The sequence below is a fragment of the Amblyraja radiata genome, chromosome 16 (genome assembly GCF_010909765.2).
Source record: "Amblyraja radiata isolate CabotCenter1 chromosome 16, sAmbRad1.1.pri, whole genome shotgun sequence".
Lineage (NCBI taxonomy): Eukaryota > Metazoa > Chordata > Chondrichthyes > Rajiformes > Rajidae > Amblyraja > Amblyraja radiata.
In genome coordinates this window covers 32,144,271-32,166,016 of record NC_045971.1, presented here as the reverse complement: position 1 = coordinate 32,166,016, position 21,746 = coordinate 32,144,271, and the positions used below count along the sequence as shown (strand labels likewise).

General features: G+C 46.4%; 1 protein-coding gene across 1 annotated transcript in view; it reads right to left on the bottom strand.

Moving 5' to 3' along the window:
• Positions 1-21,746, bottom strand: part of fam171a2 (family with sequence similarity 171 member A2) — a 286,830-nt gene that overhangs the window by 58,315 nt on the left and 206,769 nt on the right. The gene's annotated exons all lie outside the window — the stretch shown is intronic.

Below are 21,746 nucleotides of genomic sequence, written 5' to 3'. Positions count from 1 at the left end.
AGTAATGGTTTAATCTGGAAATAGCTTGAAGAAAATTCAATCATAATTTCTTAAATGGATATTGAGTTTAGTTGAGTTTAGTTTAGAGATATGCGGAAACAGGCCCTTCGACCCCACAGCACCCGTAGTTAGGATCGAACCCAGGTCTCTGGCGTTGTAAGGCAGCAACTCTACCGCTGCACCACCGTGAATGGGACAGTGGAGTTGCTCGAGTAGATCGTTTTTTCAAGGAGCTGGGACATGCAGAATGGACAGTTTGTAAAGTACAACTCAGAGGTAGCGAATAACTGAGATGTGGTGCTTTAGCCATGATCTTCCAAAGTGTTCTGTACCCAGGAACACTCCCTTTTTGATTGCAAAGGAAAGTTGAAAGAGAGGGGAGGAACTGGATAATATAGATTTGTTAGTGCAACATCTGTTGTGGGATCGTCAATTAAGTGCGCAATTAACGACAGCGTTTGAAGTCGGAGCTAAATGACTCACTCAACATGGTTTGTTTAATCAAAAGCAATTTCTTCTTGAAGAAGTCTCAGACGTTATGCCCATAAATGGTGTATTCGATGGGCAATTGCAAGGCTCTGTGTAAGAGTCAGGGCTAACCTTTCTGTCCTGGGCCTCCTCGATTGTCAGAGTGAGGCCACACACAAAATGGAGGATCAGCATCTCATATTACACTTGGGCAGCTTACACCCCTGCGGTACCAGCACTGAATTCTCTAATTTTAGGTAACTTATGCAAACACTCCCCCTCCATTAAAACCAGTTCCATAGTTCGCAAAGACATAGAAACATAGAAAATAGGTGCAGGAGTAGGCCATTCGGCCCTTCGAGCCTGCACCGCCATTCAATATGATCATGGCTGATCATCCAACTCAGTATCCTGTACCTGCCTTCTCTCCATACCCCCTGATCCCTTTGGCCACAAGGGCCACATCTAACTCCCTCTTAAATATAGCCAAAGCATAACAGGGGAAAAGAAATAAAGGAAAAAGTTCCATAACTAACATATATAGTATAATAATAATATACTGTATTATATTGTAAAATATAGCTGCTGTTTTCCTCTCTCTGAACCTCCAGTTACATTTTTAAGTAAATTGGTCACCACCACAATACGGTGCATAGAAAAACTGGTTTAAACCTAAAATAGACACAAAAAGCTGGAATAACTCAGGAAGGAATGGGTGACGTTTTGGGTCTGAAGAAGGGTCTCAACCCAAAACGTCAGCCATTCCTTCTCTCTAGAGATGCTGCCTGTCCCACTGAGTTACTCCAGCTTTTTGTATCTATCATGTGCAATACAGTTGCAGGATGTAGTGACCGATCGCTATGTTTCATACGTTTAGTTTTGTTTAGAGTTACAACATGGAAACAGGCCATTCGGCCCACAGAGTCCACCCTGACCACTGATGAGAGACTGATTTGCCTTGTGTCCATGCTTGGAACTTGCACTGTGTTGTTTATCACCGTTCCACTTTTCCACAATATTTTGGCCACACACATGTTTGACTGTAGCACCTGAGGTCACCTCCTTCAATCACACTCTTCACTCACACACCAGGTTTCATTTCTGATAATTACATTAGGATCTCCTCATTACCTCAAAGGTAGCAGAATTAAAGTGATATTCCGCTTGAGCAGCTCACAAGCCAACGGTATGACCATTGAAATCAAATTCAGTAACATGCCCCCTTTTTTCTCCCCCTTTCTCTTCTCTGTGCCCCAACCCAGGTGCACGTCTATTCCTCACACTATCTCATCTTCCTGTCCCCCTTCCCCCCTATCAATACCCCTGAGAAAAGATTCTGAATGTCCTTAGCTATACCTCTCATAATTGTCGACGCTTCTATCAGGTTTACCCTTCAACGCTCCAGAGAAAACAATCCAAGTTTGTCCAACTGAGACCAAGCGCAGGCTCGCCGATCGTTTCGCTGAACACTTCCGCTCCATTCTCCTAAACCTACCTGATCTCCCGGTTGCTAAACACTTTAACTCCCCCTCCCATTCCCACACTTACCTTTCTGTCCCGAGCCTCATCAATTGTCAGAGTGAAGCCCAGCGCAAATTAGAAACATAGAAACATAGAAATTAGGTGCAGGAGTAGGTCATTCGGCCCTTCGAGCCTGCACCGCCATTCAATATGATCATGGCTGATCATCCAACTCAGTATCCCGTACCTGCCTTCTCTCCATACCCTCTGATCCCCTTAGCCACAAGGGCCACATCTAACTCACTCTTAAATATAGCCAATGAACTGGCCTCGACTACCCTCTGTGGCAGAGAGTTCCAGAGATTCACCACTCCCTGTGTGAAAAAAGTTCTTCTCATCTCGGTTTTAAAGGATTTCCCCCTTATCCTTAAGTCCAGGACCCTTGTCCTGGACTTCCCCAACATCGGGAGCAATCTTCCTGCATCTAGCCTGTCCAACCCCTTAAGAATTTTATAAGTTTCTATAAGATCCCCTCTCAATCTCCTAAATTCTAGAGAGTATAAACCAAGTCTATCCAGTCTTTCTTCATAAGACAGTCCTGACATCCCAGGAATCAGTCTGGTGAACCTTCTCTGCACTCCCTCTATGGCAATAATGTCCTTCCTCAGATTTGGAGACCAAAACTGTACGCAATACTCCAGGTGTGGTCTCACCAAGACCCTGTACAACTGCAGTAGAACCTCCCTGCTCCTATACTCAAATCCTTTTGCTATGAAAGCTAACATACCATTCGCTTTCTTCACTGCCTGCTGCACCTGCATGCCTACTTTCAATGACTGGTGTACCATGACACCCAGGTCTCGCTGCATCTCCCCTTTTCCTATTCGGCCACCATTGGATAATAGTCTGCTTTCCTGTTTTTGCCACCAAAATGGATAACCTCACATTTATCCACATTATACTGCATTGGAGGAACAGCACCTCATATTCCGCTTGGGAAGCTTACAACCCAGCGGTATGAACATTGACTTCTCTAACTTCAAGTAGCCCTTGCTTTCCCTCTCTCTCTATCCCTGAGGGCCCGAACATCGGGCCGCCCGTGGCGGCGAATACGGTGGGCTCGGGAGTCCCCGACCACGGGTGAACATCTGGGAAGAACAGCGAGGAAGTTGACTGGACTTTGGCTCCTTCCCTCACAGTGGGGACCTTTGATGCCGCTGTGGGGATTTTTGTGTCGTGGACTTCTGTGTTTTGTGCTTTTTTTAATCTGTATGACTGTAAGGAAAATAGCATTTCGTTGTCTCTAGATAATGACAATAAATTGAATCCAATCCAATCCAATCTAGTATCTCTCCTTGAAACTTAAACCTGGACCAAGCTAATGACTATAGCTAATCCAGTCAGCATTCTGCTAAACTTCATCACCGGTCGGCGCGGACTCAGTGGGTCAAAGGCGCCGTATCTCTAAAGTCTAAAGAGTTTATTGAGGGTTAGGTTTACAAGAGTGACATTGAAAATCCAGCTGAAGTGGAGGTCGAATTTGGACCACTTGTTTGGGATATTGTCATATTCACAAGTTATAGGAGCAGAATTAGGCCATTCGGCCCATCAAGTCTACTCCGCCATCCAATCATGACTGATCTATCTTTCCCTCTCAACCCCATTCTCCTGCCTTCTCCCCATAACCCCTGGCACCCGTACTAATCAAGAATCTATCAATCTCCTCCTTGTAAATATCTATTGACTTGGCCTCCACAGCCATCTGTGACAAAGAATTCGACAGATTCACCACCCTCTGGCTAAATAAATTCCTCCTCATCTCCTTTCTAAATCAAACTGGAGTCACAGGAGGCTCACATAAGGATTCTGTACGGAAACAGGCCCTTCAACCCACAAAATCCTACCGACCATTAAACACTGATTTACACTCATCCAACGTTAAGTCCACTTTAAAATAAAACTCTCCCCGCATTCTCATCACCTCTCCCCAGATTCTATCACTCTCCCACACACTACCGACGGTTCACGATGGCCAATTCCACCAGCCAACGAGGCTGTCTACAGAATGTTGGGAGGAACCCCACATGGTTACAGAGAGAACGTGCAAACTCCACACAGACAGCACCTGAGGTCAGGATGAACCGGGACCTCGGTCACTGACTCTCCAAGCTGTGCCACCCAGTACTAGCAGGATATCCCAGGGGGGGGTCAAGTTGGACAAGGATGCCAAAGTTTTACGGTTGCAGTGAAACTACTCAAAAAATACCCATCGAAAAGGGAGAATCGCAAGATTCGAAACACAGTCACAACAAAGAACGATTACTTTAAATGATGCCCAACTTTGACACATGCCATATATTCTTCCACACGCCATTACATTTTATTTCCTGTTCCCAGAACAAATCATGTAACCAGTGATGTAATCATGCTTATTTAATAACTGGCACTGTTGTACCACTGAATAAAACACAGCAGCAATAGTATTTATGAGGTCACTATTCCCGTCTGTCATAATTGAGTTTTATCCAAGATACCGCTCCAATATTTCTGCACCCCTTTATGGTCATAGTAATGCAAACTCCCATGAAACACCGGAGATTAGAGTGATACGCTGTGGAGACAGGCTCGCGGCCCACCGAGGCCACGCCGACCACCGATCACACTAGCACTATCCGACACATGAGGGACAATTTACAATTTTTACACACCAATTAACCAACAAACCTGCATGTCTTTGGAGTGTTGGAGGAAACTGGAGCACCTGGAGAAAACCCATGCAGGTCACGGGGAGAACGTACAAACTCCGTGAAGACAGCACCCGAGGGCAGGATCGAACCCGGGGTCTCTGGCGCTGTAAGGCAGCAACTCTACCACTGCACCACCATGCTGCCATGGAATGAGTGGGTGATCCTTCAATCTGAGCAACCTACCTGTGGTGATTGGAATGGGAACAGCAGACTGGCAGCCTGTTCTGCATCATTGCCTGTCCCTGTGGAACTATCCTGCAGGAGGAAGAGTGAAGACTGCTGATGTCCACAGTCGTTAAAAGACAGAGCGGGCACCGCTTCAATAATTCAGCCATTCCTTGACGTGCAAAAGGAATGCCTTCCTAAAATAACGTCTTATCAAGCAAAGCTTCACAAACTGAAGTGCATTATTGTGATTTTGGCACAATGTATTCCAATGCATTTACTGGTCATTAAAGTCACAAAAATAGAAATCAAGGACACAAATAAATGCCAAAGGTTCAATGATATGATGGCACTAGGGAAATTGATAGCCTGATGAAATAGCCACGGATGTCTTAGATGAATCCAATGGTCATTAACAAACGTTACCAAAGGCTGTAACTTCCAGTTATTTAGAGCCTCCTATAAGCGAAATCCATTCAAATGGGTCAGCATGTATCTTCACAGTAATTGTCACACGACATGGAAACAGACCTCTCGATTCTCCGAGTCCTTCCTGAACATCAAGCGGACATTTATTTCATTGGGACGTTATTTGTCACATGTGGAATTACACCGTGAAATTCTGTTTGCGGAATCACACATACGGGCACCGCCATGTTTAGGCGCCATTGTCCAAAGTCCGCTTCGCCCGCGTGCTCGGTCCACTGGAGCGGCTCCTGATCCCGGTAAACCCAAGGCTCCCGCAGGGCCTTCCCTACGTCACCTTCGACCGGATCGGCCCGCGAACCGACATCCCTCTCCTCTCATAGACACAGAATACTGGAGGAACTCAGCGGGACAGGCAGCATCTCGGAAGAGAAGGAATGGGTGACGTTTTGGGTGGAGACGCTTTATCAGAAGAATGATTTCGACCCGAAACGTCACCCATTCCTTCTCTCCAGAAATGCTGCCTGTCCCTCTGAGTTACTCCAGCATTTTGTGTCAATCTTCGGTTTAAACCGGCATCAGCAGTTCCTTCCAACACATACCTCTTGTCTCCTGACCTGGCCATCTTTGTGCCCGGGTGCATCTCCTGCAGCAGAACTTGGTCGGTGCTGGAGGCATTACTCCGGTTCACCCTCCTTGTGCCCAATATCTCCAGCGAATGTCTCCCGGTACCATGTTAGCTTCTTGAGCTATACTTTGTGCTTCTCGCAGACCTTCCGTCCATCATTGAACTAAAGTAGGTCAACACTATTGGTTTGCCAGATTAATGATCCCATTCTGCCCCAACCCCACCACTCACCCACACAAAGGGACAATTTACAGCAGGCATGGAAATCACTATCAAAACATGGGGGGGACCAAGGGGAGGGGGACACAATTTCTTGCGCATACGCATGCGCACACTCACACACACACGCGAGGCTTCGGAGGCTTCAGCCGTGGGCCCTGTGGACGGTAATTACGAGAACGAAGGCCCAGGGTTACGGCCAGCGCGGGGAAGCAGCGCTAAATCCAGCTCAACTCTGCCTGTCTCGCCGGGTTAACCTACAGCATTGCCTGGACTGACGGGACACCAGTCCGGAGTCGTGGAGCTAGCGCTGCTTCTCCGCGCTGGCCGTAAGCCTGGGCCGTCGTTCCCATAAGTCCAGGCAGGGCTGTAGGTTAACCTGGCGGGACAGGCAGAGTTGAGCTGGATTTAGCGCTGCTTATCTGCGCTGGCTGTGGGCCTGGGGGCACCACTCCCGTCTGACTCCCTACGTCTCTGGCCACCCCCGGGTGTGGGGGGGCACTCGGGTGGGGACGCGGATGGTCCAGTGGCGGCGATTGCAGCGCCGGAGACCTGGGATTGATCCTGGCTGCGGATGAGACGCAGGTCTGTGTCCAGGGCTGCCGAGAGTGTTTTTCGCTTGTGACCCTATGACTTGGGCATGCATTTCAAGCTCCGCTCTATGATCTTTGCTCCACCAGAACTTCTCCCTCCTCCAATCACCGCGCTCTAATCTCAGTCCCACCCCCCTACTTCCGCCTCTGACCGACACCTCCCTCCTCCAATCATCACGCTGAATCATCATGGTTTCCACCCCCCACCCCTCATTGCCTGTTGACCGACGTCTCTCTCGTGCAATCCGCGCCCGCGATCATCAGTCCCACCTCCGCTGCCCTCCAGAAAGCAGAGATTTCACGGAGTTTTAAAATCCGGATTACAAAAAATGGGGGGGATTGTCCCCCACCTCTCAAAACAGGGGGTGGGGGGGGGGGGGTGGCATGTCCCCCCTGTCCACCCCGGGATTTCTGCCCCTGATTTACAGCGGGCAATTACCTACCAGTTTGTTTAGTTTAGTTTAGAGACATAGAAACATAGAAAACAGGTGCAGGAATAGGCCATTCGGCCCTTCGAGCCTGCACCGCCATTCAATATGATCATGGCTGATCATCCAACTCAGTATCCTGTACCTGCCTTCTCTCCATACCCCCTGATCCCTTTAGCCACAAGGGCCACATCTAACTCCCTCTTAAATATAGCCAATGAACTGGCCTCAACTACCTTCTGTGGCAGAGAATTCCAGAGATACACCACTCTCTGTGTAAAAAATGATTTTCTCATCTCGGTCCTAAAAGACTTCCCCCTTATCCTTAAACTGTGACCCCTTGTTCTGGACTTCCCCAACATCGGGAATAATCTTCCTGCATCTAGCCTGTCCAACCCCTTAAGAATTTTGTAAGTCTCTATAAAATCCCCCCTCAATCTTCTAAATTCTAGTGAGTACAAGCCGAGCCAAGTCTATCCAGTCTCGACATGGCATAGAAATAAGCTTCACCTGCTGAGTCCATCCTGGCCATCGATCACCCATTCATGCAATACAATCCCACTTTTGTATCCAGTTTCTGCACACTAGGGTCAATTTACAGAGGTCAATTAACCAACATCTTTAGGATGTGGGAGAAGCCGGAGCCCCTGGAGGAAACCCATGCGGTCACAGGGAATGTCGAAAGTGGCAGAGTCCTGTGTGTGGAATTACACGGGAACTTTATCATTTAAAATTTGTTTTCGCTCGCGGTTAAAAGGATCTCGGCGAGCTGCGGGCGAATGGTAAGCCTGGCTCACGTGCCGCGGAATCCGAGATGTGCCGCCCGGCGGCAGGAGGCTCCCGAGATGCGCTGCGGAGCCGATCTACCCAGCGGGAGGGTCGCAGAGAGTGAGGGGGGTATCGGCGCCACCGAGAGTGAGGGGGGACCCGTGCCGCCGAGAGTGAGTGGGGTCCTGTGAGCGAGGAGGGTCACTGCAAGAAACCCAGCAGGGGGCATCTGAAAGCTTAGGGGGGCTCACACTGCCGAGAGCGTAGGGGGACCACTGAGAGCATCCAGACAGGGGGCCGCCGAGATGGAAGGGACCATGTGCAGGCCAGGTTCAAGGCTGCATGGGGAAGCTAAGACTGTGATGAACTCTTTGTAACTCTGTAAACGTGGCGACACCTATACTGCTGTCTGCTGTGTGATTTTACCGGATTATGCAAAACAGTAGATAATAAATTAAATAAGATAAGAACAGTTAGATAAAACAGTGACAATAACTTATCATTCAATCACTGAAGTCCTTCTAAATCTCAATCAGTCCTTACTCTATCCCCCTTTAGATCTGCAATGGAGAAGTTTCTACCGTATTTCAATTCTCACCTTTTATGCATCCAGCATTTATTTTGCCTGAAAATAGACACAAGATGCTGGAGTAACTCGGATCGAGACTGAAGTTTCACCCATTCCTTCTCTCCAGAGACGCTGCCTGTCCCGCCGAGTTACTCTAGCATTTTGTGTCTATTTTCGGTGTAAACCAGCGTCTGCAGTTCCATCCCTACACATTCATTGTGCCTGTTAACTACGGCTCATACTTCCAACGCCTAGACTCTAATCTCAGGAATTACATTCTCAAATCCCTCTGCCTCTCTACCTCTCTCACCTCCAAATGTTTATGTCTATTTCAGCAGGCTTTTGCTCAACCAGCCTGACAAATTTCCACAAATTGCTTTGCACAAACAAGCTTGTGCGAAGCCTTTGAATGAAGGATAAAATAAATGGGTGCGTTTACATTCTAGCTGCTTCTGCACATACCCTGTGTGCAATGAGGGGTTGCAAAGGTATTCTGCTGACCTTGAAAGGCTGGGACGTTTCACAAAGGCTGGAAAAACAAATGTCCAATCAATATTTGTTGCTTTATACTGTACATTATTTATATAATACAATGCAGAGCAAGTGATAAAAGCAGCCTAATTTTTCGCAAGCAATCACCATCCACTCTGGGAGGCTCGGGTGAAACACCGAGGAAGGATCAACTTTCCCAATAGCAGACATCTTCTTCAAAAAAGACAAGCTGGCAGGATTTACCAAAAACGCAAGATGCGTGACTGAATGTGTAGGAAAGAACTGCAGATGCAGGTTTAAACCGAAGAGAGACACAAAAAGATGGTGTAACTCAGCAGGACAGGCAGCATCTCTGGAGAAAAGGAACAGGGGTAGTTTTGGGTTGAGCCCTTATTCCAACTCAATTAGACTCAAAGTTCTTGGAAAAGAATTCCCTGCAGAGATTGTATCTATTCAATCCTGGGTACAACAGCAGCCTGTCTGGCTTGACAATGTGTGAGCTGGTATTAATCTCATCACGGTCAGAATAGCAACTGGTAGGAATAGGAATAGGAATACTTTATTGTCACATGTGACTAGGCACAGGGAGATTCTTTGCTGGCAAAAACAATGTACACAGATAGCAGCCACCTACGATGCTGATAAAGTTACAAAGCCACGCCGACTCCCCCTTTTGTCCCCCCACCACCACAACAGTGCCCCCACGCTGGGACCCCATTGTCCTTTGTCCCCCCTCCCCCCCTCCGATTGTCCATTGTTCTTCCCCTCTCCCCACATGGCGGTCCCCCCACCCCGGGTCCTCCATGTACTCTAAGCTGTCGGACATTGGGTTTCGAGTTGAGACCCCTCTTCAGACTGAGAGTCAGGGGACAGGGAAACAAGAGATATTGACGGTGATATGGAGAGATAAATGAACAAATGAATGAGCGATTTGCAAAAAAGTGACAATGATAGATGCAGGCCATTGTTAGCTATGGGCTAGGTGAAAACCAGTTACAGACAATGAGACTCAACAATGAGACTGAACCCTCGACCCAGCTTCCTATAAGGCATTTGTTTGGGCTATCCTACTTTCCTGCGGGTGAGAGCTCCAGGATGAGCAAGGATTAAAGAAAAAGACAAATCTCCCAAATCTCAAAATTATCTCACTTCCTTTTTCATCCAAATGAGGAAATTATTGCTGAAAAATACGTGTCCCTGGAACATAGAACAGTGCAATACAACAGGAACAGGTGATGTGGTGCACAATATCCCTGCCGCACCCGATGCCAAGGTACTCATTATTCTGTGTAAACAAACTTGCCCTGCACATCTCCTCTAAACTTTGCTCCTCTCACCTTAATGCCAAGCCCTTTAGTTTAGTTTAGTTTAGTTTAGAGATACAGCACGGAAACAGGCCCTTCAGCCCACTGGGTCCGCATCAACCAGCAATCCCTGCATATTAACACTATCCTACACATGGCAGGGACAATTTTTTACATTTACCAAGCCAATTAACATACAAACCTGTACGTCTTTGGAGTGTGGGAGGAACCAAAGATCTCGGAGAAACCCAACGCAGGTCATGGGGCGAACATACAGACTCCGTACAGACAGCACCCGTAGTCGAGATCGAACCCGGCTCTCTGGCGTGCACGCGCTGTAAGGCAGCAACTCTACTGCTGCACCACCGTGCCGCTTCTTATAATGGTCCTTGGCTATTATATCTTGGGTAAAGGTTCTGACTGTCCACCCTATCCACACCTCTCAAACACTTCACAACTTTCTATAAGGTCTCCCCTCAACCTCTGACATTCCAGATGTTTGTCCAGCCTCTCCCTTGAAACAATATATTCTCATGCAGGCAGCATTTCTGGCAAACCTCTTCTGCACCCTTTTCAAAGCCTCCATGGAAAAACAAAAGCAAACTTTGGAAAGATATGGGATTGAGTCTGACCAGTCGCTGCTGCACATACGCCATGCAGCATCATTGGCATTTGCTGGTGCTAATAACCAAAGATAAACATCAAACGTTTCGTAGAGCAGGTGAAATGATAAAGGTTAATTCTCAGAATGATGCCGCAAGCTTTCATGTTGTAGCGGCGGCCACTGTGCAATGACTAACACCCGCGCTGGACTGTCAGCGTGAAGTTCACCGATCTCGATATCGCTGGACATCATGCAATTTATGTTAATTTATACCATTCTCCACTTTACTGAAGCCATCTGTTGAAGATTAATATCAGGAACTGTGAATGTGTAAAAAGTAAATTATATCCGTTATGAACCGTATCGAATGATCACCTTACGCACATGCCCGCGTGTACATTACGCACATGCCCGCGTGTACATTACGCACATGCCCGCCTGTACATTATGTGTATACACACACGTCTGTACCTCACGTGCATGTGTGCCTGTACCTTACATGCATGCCCACCTGAACGTTACGTGCATGGTGTCAGTACTGCATGTGCATGCTCGCATGTACCGTATGTCCATGTCTGCCTGTATCTTGGTGCATGGCCGCCTGTACACCTACAGGCCGGGAACATCATGAGTACAGGGGTGCGCAGTGAATCGGCAGCACCCTACAATGGGATGATGGAGGTGTGACTCGCGCAGTGTCCTCTGGGACACACACCGCATTGTAAGCAGCCATTGTGTGTTAGGTGCAACTATTTTCAACGTTATTTGGTAAACTCCTGTTTTATACTTACTCTGTTGTCGTTCTTGCTCCATACAATACATGACAGGTTACACCAGCTAACACAGAGTCATAGAGTCACCGAGCCTTATGGCGTGGAAACAGGCCTTTCGGCCCAACAGACCCACACAAGCCAACATGCTCCATCTACACTCGGCCCACCTGCCTGTGTTTGGCCCATATACCTCCAAACCTGTTCTATCCACGCACCTGTTGAAATTTTTCTTAAATGTTGTGATAGTCCATGCATTAACTATCTTCACCAGCAGCTCGTTCCATACATCCACCAACCTCTGTGTGAAAAGGTTACCCCTCAGGTTTCTATTAAATCTTTCCCCCCTCACCTTAAAGCTATGTCCTCTGGTTCTCAATCTCCTACTCTGAGCAAAAGAATGTGCATTTACCTGCTCTAGTCCTCTCATGATTCTGTACACCTCAATAAGATGAAAAGATAGTCAGGTAAAATATGGTGCATTCAGCTCTGATGCCTAATGGATGCCAGTTAAAACAAAATAAAAGGAGATCGAATTGTGTTGTCAAATCAAGATGAAATAGGTGTCATCTCTGACTCAGGTGTCATGCTGAGCTCTTAGAAAACAATTCACGTTACTAAGCCAAATGTCAGAAACTTAATCACACAACGTAGGCTCACACTTAATTTAGTGAATGATGAGTCATTAACCTAGGCTATCCCCGCTTTTCACGATGGATGTTTTTATTCCATCACTATCAGAGAAGCCAGGTTCATCCATCAACTAACTTCACTGTGGATTATCTGTTTGTTACCTCATCGCTGGTTTGTAGGAGCTGGTGATACTCCAACTGGCTGCTATATACCCTGCAGTCACCATGCTGACTGCACACCAAAAGTACATCAGAAGCTCATGTTCATGAGTGATAGGAGCAGAATGAGGCCATTCAGCCCATCAAGTCAGCTCCATCTTTCAATCATGGCTGATCTATCTCTCCCTCCTAACCCCATTCTCCTGCCTCCATAACCCCTGACACCCGTACTAATCAAAAATCTATCTATCTCTGCCTTATCTCACCCCTGCAGCCATTAGATTTTATAATTCGGACCGCTAGGCTGTAGGGGGATGCATTCTGCAATTTTTAATTTTTAACTGTTAATTATTGGTCTTTTTAAGTATTTATTGCTCTCAGGTAGTGTCCACATTGTATTCTATGTATTTTCTGTCTGCGTTCATTTTGAATCTGTGGGTTTGTTGGTTGGGGGCTTCTGGACATCTGAATTTCCCTGAGGGGATCAATAAAGTATTTATAAATAAATAAATATAAATAAATAAATTAAAAATATCCATTGACCTGGCCTCCACAGCCTTCTGTGGCAATGAATTCCACAGATTCACCACCCTCTGATGAAAGAAATTCCCCCTCAATAGACAATAGACAATAAACAATAGGTGCAGGAGTAGGCCATTCGGCCCTTTGAGCCAACACCGCCATTCAATGTGATCATGGCTGATCATCCCCAATCAGTACCCCGTTCCTGCCTTCTCCCCATATCCCCTGACTCTGCAATTTATAAGAGCCTTATCTAGCTCTCTCTTGAAAGCATCCAGAGAACCCGCCTCCACCGCCCTCTGAGGCAGAGAATTCCCTCATCTCCTCCCTAAAGGAACGTCCCTTAATTCTGAGTCTGTGACCTCTGGTCCTAGACTCTCCCACTTCATTTGTATTATAGTGTGCAGGTACGGCCTGGGTTCAGCAACAGACCCTGCTCAACACATTACCTTTCCTGGAGTAACCCACTCATCGTACTGCCACTTACTGCAGTAGGTTGAATGATTTATTCTCAGCACCTGCTCTGGGTCCTAGCAGCTGGCCTGACTCCACAGAGTTAATACCTGTTGCAGACTGCGCTGTTCGATGTTTGGATTATGTTGCTACTTGACTGATGAGTCTGCAGGAAAGCCATACAACCTTTTAGTTAATTGACTGAATGTCCATGAAAATGTGTGTTTATGCTTAAAAACAGCCTTTGAAGGGATAGGTTTCATCCAGTGAACGTAGTGTTTTTCTGTAATACAGATAACATTTCAGTGCTCTAGTTTAGTTTAGTTTAGTTAATTAACACAGTGTGGAAACATGCCCTTCGGCCCACCGAGTCCATGCCGACCAACGATCCCCGCGCACTTACACTATCCTACAAACACTAAGGACAATTTACAAATTTACCAAGCCAATTAGCTTACAAACCTGCACGTTTTTTGGAGTGTGGAAGGAAACAGGAGCACATTGAGAGAACCCACGCTGGTCACGGGGAGAACGTGCAGACTTCGTACAGATAGCAACCGTAGTCAGGATTGAACCCATGTCTCTGGCTCAGTAAGGCAGCAACTCTACCGCTGCACCACCGTGCTGCCTGCCAGTAACTAATAACTGGAGAAGAGCTGATCAAGGCTGTAGTGAAGATTGGCTGTATGTGTGTGCCACCTCCTCCAATCCATAGGCATTTGTACTTGGACACGGCACAGGATACACTTACATGCATCTCCCCATGAGCAGAAAGGGTTGTGTACCTGATCTATTCCTCTCATGATTTGATACACCTCTATTAAATCATCCCTCATCCTCCTGCACTCCAAGGAATAGAGTCCTAGCCTGCTCAACATCCCCCCATAGCTCAGGCTCTCGAGTACTGGCAACATCCTCGTAAATCTTCTCTGCACCCTTTCCAGCTTGACAACGTCTTTCCTATAATAAGTTGCCCAGAATGGAACACAATACTCTAAATGTAACCTCACCAATGTCTTATACAGCTGCAACATGACCTCCCAACTTCTATACTCATGCAATGGTGACCAAACTATTGCAGGTTCCCTCAAAATCTTCAGCTTCAATTTGGACATGGCTGGGGTGTTATTTCTCAGCATTTCAACTCTCCCTCCCATTCCCAATCTGACCTTTCTGTCCTGGGCCTCTTCCATGGCCAGAGTGAGGCCCAGTGCAAATTGGAGGAACAGCACAGAGAAATGTAAGGTGTTGCATTTTGGGAAGTCTAACAGGGGCAGGACCTACCCAGTGAATGGTAGGGCTCTGGGGAGTGTTGTAGAGCAGAGGGATCTAGGTGTGCAGGTGCATGATTCCTTGAAAGTGGCATCACAGGTGGATAAGGCTGTTCAAGAAGGCTTTCGGCACATTGGTATTCATCAGTCAGAGTATTGAGTATAGAAGTTGGGAGGTCATGTTAAATTTATAGAAGTCGTTGGTGAGGTCATATTTAGAGTATTGTGCTCAGTTCTGGGCACCATGTTATAGGAAAGAATATTGTCAAGCTTGAAAGGGTTCAGACAAGATTTATCAGGATATAGCCAGACTCGAGTGCCTGAGCCATAGGTAGAGGTTGAGTAGGCTGGGACCCTATCTATCCCTTGGTGCACAGGAGGATGAGGGGTGATCTTATAGAGGTGTATAAATTCATGAGAGGAATAGATCGGAATTATTGCAGAGTCTTTTACCCATAGTGGGATCGAGAACCAGGAGCCATATGTTTAAGGTGAGGGGAGAAAGATTTAATGGGAACCTATGGGGCAACATTTTTTAATATAAAGGGTGGTGGGTGTGTGGAACAAGCTGCCAGAGGAGGTAGATGAGGCAGGTACTACCACCACGTTTAAGAAACATTTAGATAGGTACATGGATACAATATGTTTAGAGGGATATGGGCTAAGTATGGGCAGGTGGGACTAGTGTAGATGGGGCATGTTGGTCAGCATGGGTAAGTTGGGCCGAAGGGCCTATTACTGTATGACTCTATGGCTGTCTGTCTGGCAGTCATTACAATTCAATAATGCGACAATATCCTGGACATCTGGCGTGAGCAGTGGAGTTAGCCCAAGGGATAATGCTTCTTGATGATTCATACACTCCAACATAAGATTGTTAAGAATACTAAACTATGGTGACATCTCTAAACACACATGTCTTAAAGTGGACCATACTTAATCATAACAGTGGAACAATGAACTGCAGATGCTGGTTTATAATAAAGGGTCCTGACTAGAAACGTCACCGATCCATGGTTCTCCAAATAGTGTGATGCATAGAGTCAATGAGTGATACAGTGTGGAAACAGGCCCATCGGCCCAACTTGCCCACATGTCCCAGCTACACTTTAGTCATAGAGACATAGAGTGATATAGTGTGGAAACTGGCCCTTCGGCCCAACTTGCCCACACCGGCCAACAATGTCCCAGCTACACTAGTACCGCTCGCCTGCGCTTGGTCCATATCCCTCCAAACCTGTCCTATCCATGTACCTGTTTAACTGTTTCTTAAACATTGCGATAGTCCCATCCTCAACTACCTCCTCTGGCAACTTGTTACATACACCCACCACCCAGTGTGTGCAAACGTTACCCCTCGGATACCTATTAAATCTTTTTCCTTTCACCTTGAACCAATGTCCTCTGGTCCTTGATTCATGAACTCTGTGCATCTACCCCATCTATTCCTCGCATGATTTTTGTACACCGTTATAAAATCATCCCTTGTCCTCCTGCGCTCCAAGGAATTGAGTTCCAGCCAACCATATGTTGCCTGACCCAGTAAGTTACTCCAGCACTTTGTGTCTGTGTATGAAATCATCTCAACAGAATAATGTTGGTCTGGTAAAACAATACTCCAGGGTATCGTTGTATCAAAGCTTTGCATTTGAAAATGGATCCGTCTGGAGTCAGGCATGCGTGGAATCAGCTGTCAATGACCCACCCAACTGCCCACTGCTGCTATTTCTTACATCAGATGCTGTAAGCTTGCAAAGTGCTGCTCAAACGCAGTCCTATGTGGAAGAGGGGTGGGGGGGGTGCGGGAGAAAATCTCCATGAAGGCAGGCTTTCGTGACCCAGATACAACAATGACATTCTTACTTGCAGCTTAATTGACTTGACCCACTTAATTTGCGTCAAAGTCAAGCTGTCCCAGACATTGCAGACAGCATTTAGCCAGTGTTGTGAATGAATTCCACCTCAAGGTTTCCCTGGAGAAGATGACTCCTTTGTGACTCCAGAAATGTCAGTGACATCACTCAAATATCTCCCACAGCAACTGTTCCGTTAAAAATAGTTCCCTTCAATGGGCGAGTTTCCGCAGCTATTTGAGCAAACACGCATCAGATCCCGGTTGTCCGTTCCTTCACGTGCACCTGTTCCTTCACGTGCAACTATTACCACGGCAACTAGATTGAATGCTCGATAAATAAGCTCTAACCCTCTCCTCACCCCATCAACTGGGCTCCTTCCAGAGATTATGGGGCAAATTCTCCTCATCACTGTGCCTACCTGTAGGAAATTGCTTACAGCAGGAATTGGGCCCTTCTTTAGACCTTAGATTTTGGAGAGACATCGTGGAGACAGGCCCTTCATCCCACTGAATCAGCGCCGACCAGCAATCTCCCCATACACTACACACTAGAGGCAGTTTACAATTTTTATTGAAGCTAATTAAACAACAAGCATGTACATCTTTGGAGTGTGGGAGGAAACCGAAGCATCTGGAGAAAACCCACGCAGTCACAAGTAGAATGTACAAACTCCGTACAGACAGCACCCGTGGTCAGGATCGAAGCTGGGCCTCAGACTCTGTAAGACAGAAATCATGTCATGCCACTGTGGCACCCTTCTATATTCTGCTAATGTTTGGCCCTCCAGACAGATTCATCTCCTTGTACCATGCAAGATCTGCTCTTGAATTTCCACTGGCATAGATCCGGCGTCTACCCAAATTCATTATGAAACAAGTACGCAGTCTACTTTGATTAATGAGTAGATATCCTTCTCCAGGTTGCACCCAACCCTAGCCACGTACCCGGGGTCAACCAGGGTTCGAACCCGTTGACTGGCAAACAAAGTCAAGGACAAGTTGGGGTTATCCACGGCGCCCACATATTCTGTTGCATTAGCAAGTGAAAGCACCAACATTTTATCCCATCACAGGATGTAGGCATCATTAGGAAGGCACTAGATTATTGCCTGTCATTAATTCCCATGACATACCACGTTATTCCAGTCTGAAGAAGGGTCTCGACCCAAAACGCCACCTATTCCTTCGCTCCATAGATGCTGCCTCACCCGCTGAGTTTTTCCAGCATTTCTGTCTACCTACGTTATTTCATTAGGCCAGTTAAGAGTCAAAATCATTGCTGTGTGTATAAAGTTCACATACAAAGCAGACTAGATGGAGACAAAACTCCTTCCATAAAGACCATCAGTGAACAGCAGCTTCCGTACACCTAGGTTTATCTAATTACTTGAAATCTAACAGTCTAACAGAAAATATATTCTTACTTGTAAGCACAGTGGTGCAGCGGTAGAGATGCTGCTATAAGCGCCTGTCCCACTGTACAAGTTAATTCAAGAGTTCTCCCGAGTTTCCCCTGATTCGAACTCGGAGAATTACGGTAATAGCCGCTCGTAGGTAAACAGGGCTCTTGTGGACATTTTTCAACATGCTGAAAAATCTTCACGAGCTTACCGTGTTTCCCGAGTGCCTGACATTAACGTTGCGAGCCGCTAAGAGACGTCCCGAGCTCCGACGTACCTGCTACGTACATTCTACGTGCTTACCACAAGTTTTTTTTTTTTTTTAAACTCGTACAGTGGGACAGGCCCTTTACAATACCGGAGAGCCAGATTCGATCCTGTCTATGGGTGCTGTCTGTACAGAATTTGTACCTTCTCCCTGTGACCTGCGTGGGTGCTCCGGTTTCCTTCCACACTCCAGGTTAGTAGGCTAATTGGCTTGGTGAAGTTGTAAATCGTCTCTAGTGTGTGTAGGGTAGAGTTAGTGTACCGGCATCACTGGTCGGCTGTGAGCTGACGGACTGTTTCTGCATTGTATCTCTAAACTAAACTAAACTAAACTACACTCGATACCTGTCCAGCAGTTTTGTTGCTTATGCGATCATATAAAATCGAAACCTTTATTGTAAGCACATAAAAACTAGTTCTAAAAGAAAGCTGTGATGTTTGATAGGAAAAGGTCCATTAAAATAATACCACAACAATTTCCATTGCTCAGTAACAGATGGTACAAGTCGACAAATCGCCTCCTTTTGTTTGCATTGAACATGTGAGCTTGCACTTACACAGAGCCCTTGCATTCAGTGGGATGTCCTTCATTATAATGGAACCAACAGGACATAATGCAGAGTGGATAGACACTATAATAACTCAGCAAGTCAGGCAGCATCTCGGGAGAAAAGGAATAGGTGATGTTTTGGGGGTCGAGACCCTTCTTCAAACTTCATGCTGCCTGACCCGCTGAGTTACTTTAGCATTTGTGCCCACCTTTGGTGTAAACCAGCATTTGCAGTTCCTTCCTACACCTAATGCATGGTGGCGCTGGTCTGTGGATATCTGCATCTCTTGTGTACCGTTCTTCAGCATTGGGCCACTACACAGGCTGGGTCAGAATCACTGATACTTCCACCTATCTTCCCCTTGTCGCTGTTTCTTGGGTGGACATGAGCAACAGAATTCTGGATGATGACAGGTTATGGAGAAGTGGGAGAAGGAAGAACAATGAGATATGGTGGAGAGAGGAATCTTTAATAGTTCTTTATCTTGCACTGAACATTATTCCCTCATATTGTATCTGTACCCTGCAGATGGTTTGATTGTAATCATGTATAGTCTTTTCACTGACTGGATAGCACGCAACAAAAAAGATTTCCCCTATACCTCGCTACACATGACAATAACTGAAACTAAAAACAGGAGCATTGGCGGGAATGATTTGTACTTCTGATGTGTAGGAAGGAACTGCAGATGCTGGTTTAAACCGAAAATAGACATAAAAAGCTGGAGTAACTCAGCGGGCCAGGCAGCATCTCTGGAGAGAATGAATGGGTGACGTTTCGGGTCGAGATTTCTGATGTGGTCCATGCAGTCTCAGTGTTCAATTTAGTTTAGTTTTGTGATACAGTGCAGAGACTGTCTCTTTGGCCCACCGAGTCTGCGCCAACCAGCGATCCCCGCACACTAACACTATCCTACACACACTAGGGACAATTTACAATTTTACCCAAGCCAATTAACCTACAAACCTGTACGTCTTTGGAGTGTGGGAAGAAACCGGAGCTCCTGGAGAAAACCCACGCAAGTCACAGGGAGAACGTACAAACTACGTACAGATAGCACGCATAGTCAGGATCGAACCAGGGTCTCTGGCGCAGCGGCTGCGGCCCGACTGCGGAGCTTCAGAGGCTTCGACCACAGGCTCTGTGGACGGTAAAATCGGGAGCTCCAGGTCCCTGATGGGAGACCAATTTTTGGGAGCTCCCGCAATGGCAACTTCGCCCACCCCGAATAGTGGGGTTGAATCGGCCCGTCGCAGGGCCTTCCATCGCCCGGTGCGGCCTAATCGGCCGCGGGACTTACCATCGCCCACCGGGGGCTTTTACATCAGGAGCCTCGATCGTCTCGACGCGGGAGAAGAACAAAGAACAGGGAAGAGATAGGAATTTTGCCTTCCATCACAGTGAGGAGGTGTTTGGAGATTCACTGTGATGGATGTTTGCGTGAACCTGTGGTAATTGTGTGTTATGTTTATTTTACTGTTATGACTGCAGGGAACGGAATTTCATTCAAACCTCTGTTGTTTGAATGACAATAAAGGCAATTTGTATTTGTATTTGTAAGGCAGTAACTCTACTGCTGTTGGGAGTTGTTGGAAGAGCTGGGAGTTGATGGTAGAATGAAATCAGATGCTGAGCAGTCAGCACTTGAGCACGCCAAACCAATATGAAGTTTTGCTCAAGTTAGGCTTGCTCAACTTCATTCATTTTATTTTTTAAATCTGAGAGCTATGAATTTGCAGATCAAGTTGTTCACTGTGAAACGGTACTAAAACACGACTCCAAATAGCCAGGGGGTGTTTTCAAAAACATGTTAAGTGATAACACCATGTTGTAAATTGAACACATTGGTAATAAAATTATATGGCTCAGCGAGAGAATGTGACTTGTCCAGAAATCACACATTGTGTTACAAATAAACGAGACACGGCTTTATCAATTACGTTCCTAGAGAGAAGTACCAGTTGCATGAGATGAAGCAGTGATCAACAAAGTGACAACCACAACATTTCAGATCCAATTGGAGGTGACAAAATATAACAAAGATTTCAGCTGTAGCGATGTAAGAATGTCCAATGCAAGATAGCTCAAGGAATACAGAATGTCCTCTTGCGTAGATGAGCAGAAACAAATTGAATTTCACTTATCTCAGAGTGAGCATTACAAGCAATTTCAGTCTATTCCCAGTTAATTCATAGATTGATAATACTCTGTTCAACGAAGGACATCCAAAATACCAAGGCAAATTCCTTGTATGTGAATACTTGGCCAATAAACTTACTTACTTACTTACTTACTTATTTCCCAGATTTTGCTACCTCAATGGTAGGGTGGTCACGAAGTAACACAAAGGTCTTCAAGTTCAATGAGAGGCACATTCCTATCTTCGGACCACAGCACCAACCATCTTCATCATTTAACCAAGGTTCTGTAACCCTGCACACAAAGCCTCACCACAATGACCCTGGTACATCAAGGGGGAAGCTTACATGTATCTTCCTAGCGAGCTAGGGATGGAGGTGTTATCTGTTTCAGGGATCAAAGGCAGTGCCAGTGTGGCTGGTAATACCAGTACATGGCAGCGGCATTACCAGCAAACACTATTTTCCAAAAAGGGATTAAAAAAATTAACTTATTAAATATGCAACGTCATCAATCTGAAACATTGGTTTAGTTTAGTTTAGAGATACAGCGCGGAAACAGGCCCTTCGAGCCCACCAAGTCCACACCAACCAGTGATCCCCGCACACGGACACCATCCTACACACACTAGGGACAATTCACAATTTTACCAAGCCAATTAACCTACAGAGTGGGAGGAAACCGGAGCATCCGGAGAAAATGCACACGGACACAGGGAGAACGTACAAACTCCACACAGACAGCATCTGTAGTCAGGATCGAATCCAGGTCTCTGGCGCTGTAAGGTTGCAACTCTACCGCAGCGCCACCGTGCCGCACATCTCTTTCTCACTCTGTTACCTGATGAGATTTTCCT